At 47.4% G+C, this 14,103-nt stretch overlaps 1 pseudogene; it reads left to right on the top strand.

Annotated features, from left to right (window-relative positions):
* The first annotated feature begins 9,300 nt into the window (after positions 1-9,300).
* On the top strand, positions 9,301-12,901 carry LOC136536679 (BTB/POZ and MATH domain-containing protein 2-like; annotated as a pseudogene).
* Positions 12,902-14,103: the final 1,202 nt, after the last annotated feature.

Raw genomic sequence — 14,103 nt, forward strand, 5'->3', positions numbered from 1 at the left:
CATACTCTTAGCCGTTTGGATCCTTTTATTTGCATGAATTAAAATCTACTTAATAAATTAGGCTATTTAATTTGAAATTTGACATTCCATCTCTTTTCAAAATTCATATATAAGCCTGCCTCAAATTCATAGGGTGAGAGATAAAAATTGATTCTATAAATCATTATTCTATGTTTCTACTTTGCAACTTATAACACGCTCTTCAACTCGCTACCCTACAGTAGAAATACAATATATAAGTATCTCTTTCGTATAGCTAATAATAATATACAAACATAATCTATATATACAACTATATTAGCTTAATTAATATGTGTCTAAATTATTATTATTAAAATAAATTTAATTCCAAGGATCTGAGCAGTAATCACCTCTTCACTCGTAGGCTTCTTCTATTTACCCATACCGGTGCTTCAAAGGTCACAAACCACAAGATGAGAAACGCATACACCATATGTATGGCGTTAATGAGGACCCTACTGCATGACATTAGTGTGTGGTGATGAATAATACTCCTGTAATGCAATGACATTAGCACACGGTACTACATGCATATGATCTTTAAGCTTCTACCCACTATAACTTAATTAGTAACCAATGTGCATGAACATTAGTACATGGTGACTAATTAAGTAATATTAATAGGCACTATCACAAAGCAGCGCAAGACTCTTTCACACACATATTCATGCATGCATGCAACACATATTTATTTAGTATATGCGGTAGCAATTAACCTTTTGGGTCTTAATGCAAACACTAATTTTATTTGAAGAGAGAGGAGAGTGTATTTCAACCCATAATTCTTATTCTTAAGTCTAGCAACCATCACAATAAGACATTTAATAATAATAATAATTTCCTTAATTTATGGGCCACATTATTTCAGTTAAAATAATTTAACACGATGACCCATTGGAAAAATAGGAAGAAACCTATCCCATCACATTTTATGACCAAACTAAGCACGTGCTTAAATCTGAAAAAGGGTTCCAATCTATATGAGTTAGAGCAACGTGTATCTAAGTATTGTACATTGTAAATTCCAAGATGAATTAGAAAGAATGAAACAATCACGGCGCTGTCCAATCCCAAGTATGAGTTAGAGCGTGCTTCTAGGCACAACATAGAGTTTGATCTTGAGTTTGATCCAAGATGAATTGGAACAGAGCACGTGATCGTTGAATAAATCTTGAGTCGCAAATCGTCCAAATAACTATATAATAGTTGGTACACCCGTTGCAACGTTTGAGCATATTTGCTAGTTAAATAAAAATTATTAAATCAATCATTCGTAAAAAAATTGTTAAATCAATACTGAAAGAAATGCTACCATTAAGACATTCGGAAGGCTAGACGTCTCGCTCCACTCACTGCCACATGCGCTGCTCGTCTAAAAAACAAAATCCCCTCCCGCACGCCTCGCTCCGCTCCGCTCTGCTCCTGTCGTTGCCTCTTCTACGCTCCTCATCCCCTGCCACAGCGCACCAACGTCCGGCGTCCTGCCCCATCGAGAACCCCCAACACGCGCAGATCTAGTAGCCCTCTCCTCCACCCCGGTGAGATCCATGGAGTAGGAGCGAGATCCACTTGCCTCCACTGAGATCCATGGAGGTGGCACGACGGTGTTGTAGAAGAGTGGGCGGCTCTTCTCTAGCTCGACGCGGTGCTATCCCCACCCCTGGCAGCGCCCTCTCTCACCCCGACGACCGAGCTCCCCCCACCACGGTGTTCATGGCGCTCCTTGCCCCCCCATCCCCCACCGTCGCCGCCAAGCCAAGGCCGGTATTGGTGGCGGTGGTGCTTGTGCGCCACCACTCACCGCCAGCTCCGACCCCAATGGCTGGAATCGACTGTCCTAGCCTTCTCTCCCCTATGTTGCAAGTGTATATTTCAGGTATTTCAATTGTTTCAAAGGTATGTTGCAGTTATTTCTTATGGACGTTGCAAAAGTAGATCGGGGGATGTTGCACATATTGCAAGTGTTTGAGAAGCATGTTGCAAGTGTTCGTTCAAAATGTTTCGTTTGTTTCCAGACATATGTTGTAATCGTTTTTTATCTGGATGTTGCTTGTGTTTTCACACATATGTCGCATCAGTATGTTTCAGCTGTTTCAGTCTTATGTTGCAGTAAGTGTTTTTCATGTTGTAATTGTTTTATCTAGTTGTTGCATATGTTTCACATACATGTTGCAAGCGTATGTCTCAAATGTTTTATCTGTTTCAAATGTATGTATTCGAGTGTTTCATGTTGCAAGTGTAGACCGCCAGTGTTGGTGGCTATGAGGGCGGGCAGGGCCAAGCCGCGGCCAACTGACACATGGAGGAGGCATAGACCGTCGGTAGTGGTGTGGGGAGAAGTTACAAGCCACACGGTGTTGTTGTGGAAGAGGCAGGGACGAGTCTTCCAGACTGCTTGGAAGAGACGGGCACCGCGCCAGTGTGAAAAGAGGCGGGGATGAGTTATCCGAGCAACATGGGCAGCGGATCTAAAATGGGCGGTTCGGATGCGAGCTCAAGAAACGGAGCTAGCGCGGGTAGCGTGCGAATTCGAGCGGACGGGGGGAGCAGCCAGACGTCCTAGCGGTAGTGCTACCCAAATAAAAAGGCACTACCGGAGACGGCTTCTTTGCCGAGTGTTCCAGACTTTGCCGAGTGCCTTTTATTGGGCGCTCGACAAAGAGGCTATTTGCCGAGTGCCAGGGAGAAAGCACTCGGCAAATAGGTGGTTTGCCGAGTGCCGAGCACTCGGCAAACAATAACACTCGGCAAAGACCAGGTTTGCCGAGTGTCGGGCACTCGGCAAAGGGCCGCCGCTACTAATGGCCGGTAGTCGCCGTTAACCCTTTGCCAAGTGTCTTCTCTAGACACTCAGCAAAGCGATGATTTGCCGAGTGCAATTTTTTGACACACGGCAAACCATTTTTTTCACTTTTGACCTCTAAACTTTTTCTGCAGTCCTCATACAATACCTGGTACTCCATGTTCCAATGTGGCATATTTCTCGGACTTTTTCTATATTTCTTTAATTTATTTCATTTAATTGAATTTTCTTGGATAATTCAAATTATAACTGCTAGTCATTCGAATAATGAAAAAAATGAATGGAAAATGATATTCATGTTATTTAGTATAATGTGAGGCCGTATCCAGGAATGGACCACCAATTTCGAACATCTTGTTCACAAAACATGACCACGAACTTGCGGTCGAGTTATTTTTAAATTCTATAAAAAGCAAACGAAATCTAAAAATCATGAAAGTAAATATTTCATAGTAGCCTCATTAGACCGTATATCTCTCTTGGTATATCCAGACAATAGGTAGGAACATAAACTGAAACATTCTAGAGCTACAAAGATAGTTATTAAATCGTTAGCACCAAATAAAATCATTCCCCCTAGAGTAGCTGTTAATACGAATAACAGGAACTCTGTTATAGCCATTTTTGTACATTCAATGTACTCTACGGATAGAGGAATACATAAAGTTGAGAAGGTTTCGCGCAAGTTATCATGTACGATGCTTGCAAACCGAAGAATCTCTGAAGAAGTTTCATGAAACTTCTTCAGAGATTCTTCGGTTTGCAAGCTCGTACGTGATAACTTGCGTGAAACCTTCTCGAATTTTTATCAAAGCCTCCACAGATGATATCATGACATCTTGACAAGTTTCATGATTTTTGGACTTCGTTTGCTTTTTATAGAATTTAAAAACAACTCGACCGCAAGTTCGTGGTCATGTTTTATGAACAAGATGTTCGAAATTGGTGGTCTGTTCCTGGATACAGCCTCACATTATACTAAATAACATGAATATCATTTTTTATTCATTTTTTTCATTATTCGAATGACTAGTGGTTATAATTTGAATTATCCAAGAAAATTCAATTAAATGAAATAAATTAAAGAAATATAGAAAGAGTCTGAGAAATGTGTCATATTGGAACATGGAGTACCAGATATTGTATGAGGACTGCAGAAAAAGTTTGGAGATCAAAAGTAAAAAAAAATATGGTTTGCCGAGGGTCTGTGTTTGGCGCTCGGCAAAGAGGAGGTTTGCCGAGTGCCAGGATGGCTGGCACTCGGCAAAAATTTTAAAAAAAATAAAAATACCCCTCTTTGTCGAGTGCAAGGCCGGATGGCACTCGGCAAAGAATTTTAAAAAAATAAAAAATACTTTGTCGAGTGCTAGATCAGGGGCACTCGACAAAGGGGGGATTTAACCCTGGCGTCCCAGCAGGCCCACACACACCGCACACATGCACACACGCACGCTGACCGCGCCAGCGCCGCCCCTACCCCCGCCCGCGCCCACGCCGCCCCCAGCACCGTGCCACCGGAGGAGGAGGAGAAAGAGAGGAGGAGGAGGAGGAGGAGAGGAGAGGAGAGGAGGAAGAAGGAGGAAGAAGGAGGAAGGAGGAAAAAGAAGGAGGAGGAGGAGGAGGCGCCCCGGCCGCCGTTGCCATGTTCCCGGTGCTTCCCCAGCCATCGCTGTGTCCACCGGCGCCCTAGCACCTTCACCACCGCCACCCTATAGCGCCAACTAGGTATGACCTACCGTCATCGTCGTCGTAGTATTACTAGTAGTTGCGGTAGTAGTAGTGGTAGAGTAGCAGTGGTGGTAGTCGTAGGAGTCATAGGAGTGGTTGTGACGTTGTTATATATATGTGGTTGGATATAATCTTGTGCATGTCGACCATCGTACCATTCATATATATGTGCATGTCGGCCATCATGCCATTGGTTTTCTTGTAGGTTTTGGAAACCTCACCGTGCAGGGGAGGTGCTGCCGAAATTTTGTATTGACAGTTTTATGTTTCTTTTTTTATAGAGAAGAGCCCGTCGGAGCAGAGCCGGAGTACCTCGGTGACCCCGATTGCCTTCCTCACCACTGTGGGTCTGCCTGCACCGCATCGCCTCGCCACTGCACCGACCCGCGATGGCCCCGCTAGCCTGACTCCATCGCCACCCAAGGTATAACCCCTCTTTCCATATCATGGTTGTAGATCATGTAACCTAGTTAGGCATCTCCCGTTCGAAGAGATATGGTTGGAAATATGTAGTTATTTCCATATCTAAAACCGTATCTATTTCGAATTGTCCACATTTTTTAGACAGCCCGTGGATGCGTAGGTGGGGTTAGTTTCCATGGTCTGCTCCAATCCGAGATAGAGTTTCGGCATCATCTCCCTGTTGTTCTCTAGATACACACTCTCCCTGACAGGACGTGTATTTGGAGAATAGCGGGGAGGTGCTGCCAAAATTCTATCTCGGATAGGAGTAGAGCATGGAAACTAACCTCATCTACAGATCCTCGCGTGGGATTAGGACCTATCCTCACCTATTAGATAGTAGGAACGTCATGTAGATGCAATTGATGTTTATATTACTCGCCGCTATAAATGTTAGAGGATAGAGGACCGTGAGTGGATGTACACGGGCCGCGCAAGTCAGGGTTAGGTCACCAATGAATGGATCGACAAGACTGATGCTTTCTTGGAATGGGCATTTGGCGTGGCTGCTAAAGGAGCGAGTAAAATTTGTTGTCCCTATAGCAAATGTGCAAACAGGAAAAGACAAATGAAGAAGGTCATGGGAGAACATCTTTGGAAGAATGGATTTACAGTAGACTATACTCGGTGGGTCTACCATGGTGAAGCCGGTCGTATGAGAGAGGTGGTGGTGAGACCATGTGTCGGTGTTTCGGACCGGCGGGCCCTCAACCAACTAGTAAATTTGTACTGCGTGTGCCCAATCCCGTATGGTGATGTAAAGAGACACAAGGTTTATACTGGTTCGGGCAATGGGTGCCCTACGTCCAGTCTGAGAGTTTGATCTTGTATTCCTTGCACCGAAATGCTTGTAGTAGGGGGTTACAAGCGGGGCGAGAGAGGGAGCTAGTCCTAGGTCTCTACGTGGGTTGCTTGAGACGTTGATCTCAAGCAGCGAGGAAGCTCGTGTGTTCGTTCATGTGTTTATGCGTGAGTTCGTCGCGTGGGCGTTGGCCTAATCGTAAACGTCTACCCCCAAGAAATGGCCCTGGTCCCTCCCTTTTATAGTTGAAGGGGGGGACATGGGTGATATATGCGCTAGCTATTTGGCGTCGTGCGAACGGAGGCGGCATGTCCGAGCCCTATAGCCTGTTACTGTGGCGGCGTGGTCGATGGAGTGGTCCCGTCCTTGAAGTACTGGGGCGACGTGCCGGTCACATCCGACCCTGTACGTCATGGGAGCTCTAGTGTTAGCTTGAAGCAGGGCATGGCGGTCGACACGTCGGTCACCATGTGTTGACTGCGTGAGAAGCCGAGACTCAGTTGGTGCCGAGGCCGAGCCATCGTGGGAGGCTTGGCGGGCGCAAATCTCGAGGTTGCCGAGACCCTAAAGTATATTGTCGAGGCTCGGGGGGAGCAGTTGGTCCCGTGCATTGATTCCGAGGCTATGGTGACCCGGACTTGACTCCCCACGCCGCGTTGTTCCTGGGGCAGGGGTTAGGTGGCGTAGTGTAGTGCGGGCACTGATCGTGGGCACAGCACCAGAGCATAGTGGCCGGTAACTCCTGCCCCATCCTGTCCTGGATGGTATGGCGTTGATGCGACCTCCCGTCTCGTCGGCCGCTCCGCAGTGTCGAGCCATCGTTCGGCTGATATCACGGGAGTGGTTGGCACAGTAATGGGATGTGACGCTTAGTCAGGGATACTGGTCAAGGCAGAAGCGACGGGTTGTTGCCGAGCCGGCCATGAGCGATATGGAGAATCGGCATCTCATCTGAGGCTTTACGCGCGGGGCCTTGGGCGAGACGGAGAATTGGTTCCCCGTTCGAGGCCTCCCGTGCGAGGCCTCGAGCGAGGCGGAGAGCCGGTGGGCTCAGACAAGGCCAGGGGTTAACCAACGGTTTGCCTTTTGGCTTTGTCTTAAACAGGGTCTAGGCGATATTTTTGGTATACGCTCAGGGTACCCCATTTTATGATACCCCACACCATGCGTCGAGGATTATGATGCTGATGCCAGGGTAGCAGACATGTTAAATGACTATCATGAGGCACAGTTTGCTGAAGGACATACGAAGGAGGAGCCAGAGGCAACCGCAAAGGCGTTCAACGACATGTTTGCCGCGGCATAGAAACCTCTTCACGGCCAGACAAAGGTTTCTCAACTAGATGCCATTGGACGCATAATGGTGTTAAAGTCCCAGTATAGCCTGAGTCGAGACGCCTTCGATGATATGTTGACAGTTATTGGCAGCTTGCTTCCGGAGGGTCACCTTCTGCCAAAGAGCATGCACGAGTCACAAAAACTCCTTCGTGCAGTTAAGATGCCGTATGAGCAGATACATGCTAGCCCGAAGGGGTGCGTCCTATTTAGGAAAGAATACGTGGAAGCAAAGTACTGTCCAAAGTATAAATCCTCTAGGTTTCTAGAGGTAGATTCTGGTGATGGCCAGAAGAGGCAGCTTCACATTCCCATGACAATCCTACGGCACCTTCCGTTCATACCGAGGATCCAACAGCTATAAATGACCGAGGAATCCATGATACAGATGACATGGCACAAAAATGGCAAACGATACAATCCTAATAGGATGGTACATGCATCCGATGGTGAAGCATGGACCCACTTTGATGGCATTCATCATGAGAAAGCTAAAGAGGCTCGTAATATACGTGTTGCGCTGGCAACAGATGGGTTCAATCCTTATGAAATGATGGCTGCCCCCATACACATGTTGGTCTGTGTTCATTATCCTCCTCAATCTTCCCCCCAGCGTATGCTTTCAACGACAAAACGTATTCTTGTCGTTGATAATTCCTGGACATCCAGGGAATAATATGGGTGTGTTCATGGAGCCTATGATTGATGAATTGGTCCATGCTTGGGAGAAAGGGGTATGGACGTACGACCGAGCTACAAAGAAAAACTTCAAAATGCATGTTTGGTACCACTACTCCATGCATGACTTCCTAGCGTATGGGATATTATGCACCTAGTGTGTTCACAGGAAATTCCCATGCCCAGTATGCAAGGAAGGTCTAAGGTTCATTTGGTTGCAGAAGGGTGACAAGTATTCATCATTCGACAAACATCAGCAATTCCTCCCTCTTGACCATGCATTCAGACGAGACATCAAGAACTTTACGAAAGGTGTTGTAGTGACAGACCCTGCACCACCGATAATGACTGGTGCCATGGTTTGTGAACAGATAGATGGTCTCGTGGTCAATCCAGAAGGTGGTTTTGTGGGATATGGTGAGCAACATATGTGGACTTATAAGTCGGGCTTGACTCGGCTCCCCTATTTTGATGACCATCTCCTTCCACACAACATTGATGTAATGCACATTGAAAAGAATGTCGCCGAGGCACTTTGGGCAACAATCTTGGGCTAGTTGAAATTCGACAGGATTCTATCTTACTAGGAGACGATGTCTATATTGTGGCCCAACAGGCCACGCAAGTTTATTATCTCCCATATGCATGTCAAACCAAAAGGCATCTTAAGGGTTGGGATATTGTGCATAGGGTATCGCCACACGGTAAAGTGCCTGTCCCAAACGATGAAGATTACAACTTAGACCCAAACACATATGACAGAGAGTTCTTTCAAGAAGAGGGACTAGAAGGGAGGTTTGAGATAGACTTAACCGAAGCGATCAGAATGGAAGTAGGCAATGAAACGGTTATTGAAGAGGACGCTGGAGATGAGGTGCAAAATGTGAAGGACTTACAAATGCTTGAGCGATTACATTTAGACAATGACAATGGCAATATTGCTCATTAGCATAGTGTTGATTATTTCGACATGATAGATAGTGATGATGAGACTTATGATCCAGCTAATCCCGATCATAAAGATTATTTCTAATACATGTAATATTATGTTATTTTGTAATCCCGTCGTGTGAGGAGGAGGAGGAGGAGGAGGTTCCCTAGGAGTACGCCAAGGAGGCATAGGAGGACGCACAGGAGGACAACGAGGAGGAGGTGACAGCAGGGGGTTCTGCTTCCTCTTGTTCATCGAGCGTCTACTTGCGAGGTCCCGTGAGCCTCCCTCAGCGACCGATACCTCGTGAGAGACGCCCGCTGATTCTACCCGAGGGGGAAAAGTAAGTAACTTTAGATGTTATCACTACTTTATATGATATGTTGAAAATCAAAATAGAAACTAATATTTTTTCTTAATCACTTGGGCAGGAACTGGACGATTGTGGCAAGTGGAGGTGCTCACACACGCCAAGTTAATGGCATCCTCAGTCTTCTGTGTAAGGAGCACTTTCATGGCCTGGTTGAGTACGCCGGAGTGATGGGGCTGGCCTACTCGTTTGACCACTACGCCGCCACCCCCTATGCTGCAGATCGGGTCCACAGGGTATTCAACAATAAGGCGGAGCGGGTGAAGCAAGAGCTATGGGTAAGTCTTCCTCGCACTACATTGCTCAATACATCGCATTCATTGGACATTCTTGAAATAATGAATGGATACATCGTGTTTGTATGCAGGATTTCTTTACATGCCAGGACGGATATGAGGCCAGGGTGGATGCGGTGGCAACCAAATGCTGCAAAAAACTCATTGTGGACATGCATTACGAGGCGCGCATCCAGGCCGTCGTAACTTACCACGACACCGTCCTTGGAACGAAGGTCACCAAAAGGGATGCAAGAACCATGACGCTGACCCGGGACCAGTACCTGCAGGTAAATACATAACATTAATACTAATTCCTTTTGAGATTAAGTAGGCTTAATTTCATCTTCTGATATGTCATGTACTTGATGGCCTATAGATGATTCCTTATTGGTGCGCCACGCATCCCCAGTGCTGGGTATAGATGGTGGACAAGTGGTGCTCACGCGAGTGGGAGGTGACGCACAACTTGTGTCGGGAGCGGCATTTGATGATGCCAGGTGTAGCACACCATCAAGGCAGCCGCAGCCTCAGCGGATACGCAGAAACATGGGTACACGAATTTATTTATTTATTCTAACACTCAATTCTGCATGATTTCTAATCATCTTGCTATTTTTCTCGCAGTCGGCGTCACATGATGGCCAGGCTTGCTCCATCTTCAAGGCATTTGTTATGGCCCACAAGGGCAAGGCGACGTCCGATGTCGACTGCAACCCGAAGGACGGGCCCGAGACGTACAACAATGCAACCATCTACAACCGCCTTAATGAGTACACATCGATGGCAAGGGAGGTCCATGGGCCAGAGTATAATCCGAGCACCGAGGACCTTGATGGAGAAGTCATCATGAGGGTGGGAGGAGGCAAGAACCATGGGCGGTACTAGATTGGCTACGGCGCAATCGACTCGGCCGCTACTCCTAGTCTCTACCAGATTCGAGCAAGCAGCACGAGCACGTGCCCGGCCATACGACCTCGGCAGGACACTTCAAGCCATCGGGTGGAGGCACTCGAGGTTATTCCTGGTTTATTCATCGTTCATTGGTTTTTTATAACTTTCCTTTGCATTATTGTAATATTGGGGTGAATATATTGTAGGCCCAGCTGGAACAAGAGATGAGGATACAGGAGCAGATGCAGGCGAAGATGGAGAGGGTGGAGGCCGAGCGGGAGGCCGAGCAGCGGAGGATGGCGAAGATTCTTCAGTACATGCAAAGTCTTGGCGCTGCTACGGGTGTAGTTCCGCCACCTTCGTTATTCGCTCCACCTCCTCACTATTCTACTCCTGTGAGTATAAATGTTTTAGTTTGTATGTTCATGCTTACGGTCAAACCTAGTGGAGTATGAAAGTTTTATTCATGTATGGTATATATTTATCTTGTCTCACACATGCAATCTCTTCTCCTTTGTGCAGAATCAATCGGTGGCATCGAACGATCCTCATGCTTCAGCGAATCCTTCACCAAATCAGTCTCATTGGCCATCTGGTTAAGATTCTTATGGTTGTTAATGGTACTTCTATTTGCAATTGTGGTCGTAGATGATGGAGCACTTGGATTACTTGTGAACTTATTTGTGATATATTGTGAGACATGTGACGTTTGTGATATATATGTGATGTTTGTGATATATAGGTGGTGTTGATGATATATATGTGTTGTTGATGATATATATATGATGTTGATGATGTTTGTTATATACATCTTCTGCTTGTTTGGATGGGATGTAAAAAACAAATAAAAAGATTATTTCAGTCACTTTGCCGAGTGCAATGACCATAACACTCGGCAAAGTGACTACCTAGGAACATGCTTTGCCGAGTGCAAAGGCCATTAGACTCGGCAACTTTGCCGAGTGCCACGGGCCAGATACTCGGCAAAGGTCTCTTGTTTGCCGAGTGTCCTATCAAGACACTCGGCAAATAGGCTACCTTTGTCGAGTGTCTTGCCGGTGGCACTCGGCGCAGTGGCCACCTTTGCCGAGTGTCTGAGTCAACGGCGCTCGGCAAAGTAGCGACCGTTGCCGAGTGTTTGACCTTGACACTCGGCAAAGCCGCCATTACGGTGGCGCTTGCCATCACGGTGACTTTTCTGTGCCGAGTGTCAGATTTGCACTCGACAAAGGCTTTGCCAAGTATCCGATAAAGTGCACTCGACTAAAGAAGTCTTTGTCGATAAACTATTTACCGAGCGCTCTTTTTGTCGCCTTTGCCGAGTGTCTGAATCCGGTAGTGAGGGCACGCTCCTAGGCAGTTCGCTCGTCAATATCCTAGCTAGGTGAAAAGCCTCGTCGCGCCGCCAGGATGTTACTTTAGCCGTTCTCTCTCCCGTAATAATACCAGCAAAACCCTTGAATCATATCGATCCGGCCGCCGCCATAACGACTCTGCCACCGCCATGCACCAACTCCGACGCGCGATCTGACATCTCATTGGCGGCGAAGTGACCGGGTACCACATACTGGACATCGAGGGATACTCGCACATCAAGGAGCAGTTGCGCCGTGGAGACTCCACCAACTCTCTCCCTTTCACCGTTGGAGGTTGCTCCTGGTACATCTCATATTACCCCAACGGTTGCCCTCACAGCGCCGATGGCCTCATAGGTATCTTCCTCGGCCTAGAGCAGAGCGACGGCGCCGACCGCGTGAAGGCGTGAGTCAAGTTTAGCTTGCTGGATCGAGCTGGGAAGCCGGTGCCATCGCACTCCCATACCACGGTGCTGATCTTCGATAAGATCTTCATCTCTGCAGATTACCCTTGCTGCTTTTACTTTCCTGAGTTCATGCGGAGGGCAGATCTGGAGAAGTCGGAGCATCTCAAGGACGACCGCCTCACGATTCGATGCGATATCACGATTGCCAACAAGCTCTGCAAGGAGCGGCCGAGAGCTGCGCATGGGATGGTTAAGGTGCCACCATCCGATCTGCACCAGCATCTCGGCGAGCTCCTCGCGTCCAAGCAAGGCGCAGACGTCACGTTCCATGTTGGCGGCGAGACGTTCAGAGCGCACAGGTATATTCTCGCGTCCCAGTCGGCGGTCTTCCAGGCAGAGCTCCTTGGCCCGATGAGAGAAAGCCATGCTGCGGCTGTCGTCAAGATACAAGACATGGAGGCGCAAGTGTTTCAAGCCCTGCTAGAGTTCGTGTACACTGATGCCTTGCCTCAGGACATGACACGGGAGGAGGAAGCTGTGATCTGTCAGCATCTGCTTGTTGCGGAGGACAGGTACAGCATGGAGAGGCTGAAGCTGGTATGCGAGGACCGACTTTGCACGCATATCAACGTGGCCTCCGTGGCTATCATATTGGCTTTGGCCGAGCAGCACCGGTGTCATGGCCTCAAGGAGGCATTGCCTCAGTTCCTTGAGTCCCCGGCTGTTCTCAATGCCGTCGCAGCAGCCGAAGGCTTTGATCATTTGGCTAATACCTGCCCTTCTGTTTTGAAAGATCTGATCACCGACTGTCGTCTCGATTTCTGGGGAAAACAGGTTTAGTTGATCACAAAAGGCAAACTCGCTAGAAGCAAACTGTAAAGTCCAGGCAATATGTTTTTTTTTCTTCTTTTGTTAGAAAAAAAAACATATATATTTTTTCATCTGTCTGTTAATTGTAGAGCCAAATGTCCTCTAGCCTAACCAACCGGTTAGATGGCTCCGGCGGCACCCCGTCCTGAGTGTGATTCCCAACGGGACGAATTTGAGGCTTGAGAGTAAAAAATCTCTTCGTCTGTCCCACACCAAAGTATAGGTCTGTGGCCGTCTGGTCTCACGGGGATGCAGGTGCCGCTGTATATGGGTGGAGCCGAGGTTCAGGGATTTTCTCGAGCTACGTGAGAAATTCATCTTCTTCATGAAACACCGTGGGGACGTCTCTCCCCCGTGATTCTCGTCTCACGGGGATGCACGTGCCGCTGTATATGGGTGGGGCTGAGGTTTGAGGATTTTCTCGAGCTACGTAAAAAGTTTATTTTCTTCATGAAACACCGTGGGGATGTCTCCCCCGTGGCTCAAGTTTTTTTTTTGTTAATTGTAGAGTGCGTAAAACTTTTCTTTAGTATAAGAAGTTTCATGGATGGATGTTTTTCACGTAGCTGTGGTTAGGTCGTCAGGAAGCACTGCACTGTATTGCCTCCAGAAGTTCAGCCTGTATTATTTCGTCTTTGAAAATCTCTTTAAGATCTCAAGTCAGCCACTGCTGTTGCCAGGGGATTGGCTATTGCTAATGATTTTTTTCTCTCTAACACATCATTTGTGTAAGGAATAGACTAGCACCCGGACGCCAGCGCCTACACTTCCCTAGATGCGTGCACTGTGTCTATGCCTCCCACTTTGCCTGGGCGGGCCCCACAGCTTATGCATGCATCTCTTGCCCCATCCACCAACACGCTGCCGCCGCACCTGTCTGTGCACTGCTGCTGCTACTATTGTCGCCGCGACTTGTGCTGTCGTGCTTGCCCGTTGGGCCCCACTTGTTGTTGCGGTATGTATGCGCCTATGCATGCATGTGGGGCCGCCGCGCCCGCTTCGCTTCCTGGGATCACCTCCGTCTGTGCCCACTTCCCATGCCTAGTCATGCAACACTTGCAACATAAAGCATTTGTTGCAATATACGTTCAAAACAAATGAAACATTTACAAATATACGCTTGCAACATATGTGTATGGTCGCTACAACATATGCAACTCCAAATACAACAC

The sequence above is a fragment of the Miscanthus floridulus genome, chromosome 2 (genome assembly GCF_019320115.1).
Source record: "Miscanthus floridulus cultivar M001 chromosome 2, ASM1932011v1, whole genome shotgun sequence".
NCBI classification, from domain to species: Eukaryota; Viridiplantae; Streptophyta; class Magnoliopsida; order Poales; family Poaceae; genus Miscanthus; species Miscanthus floridulus.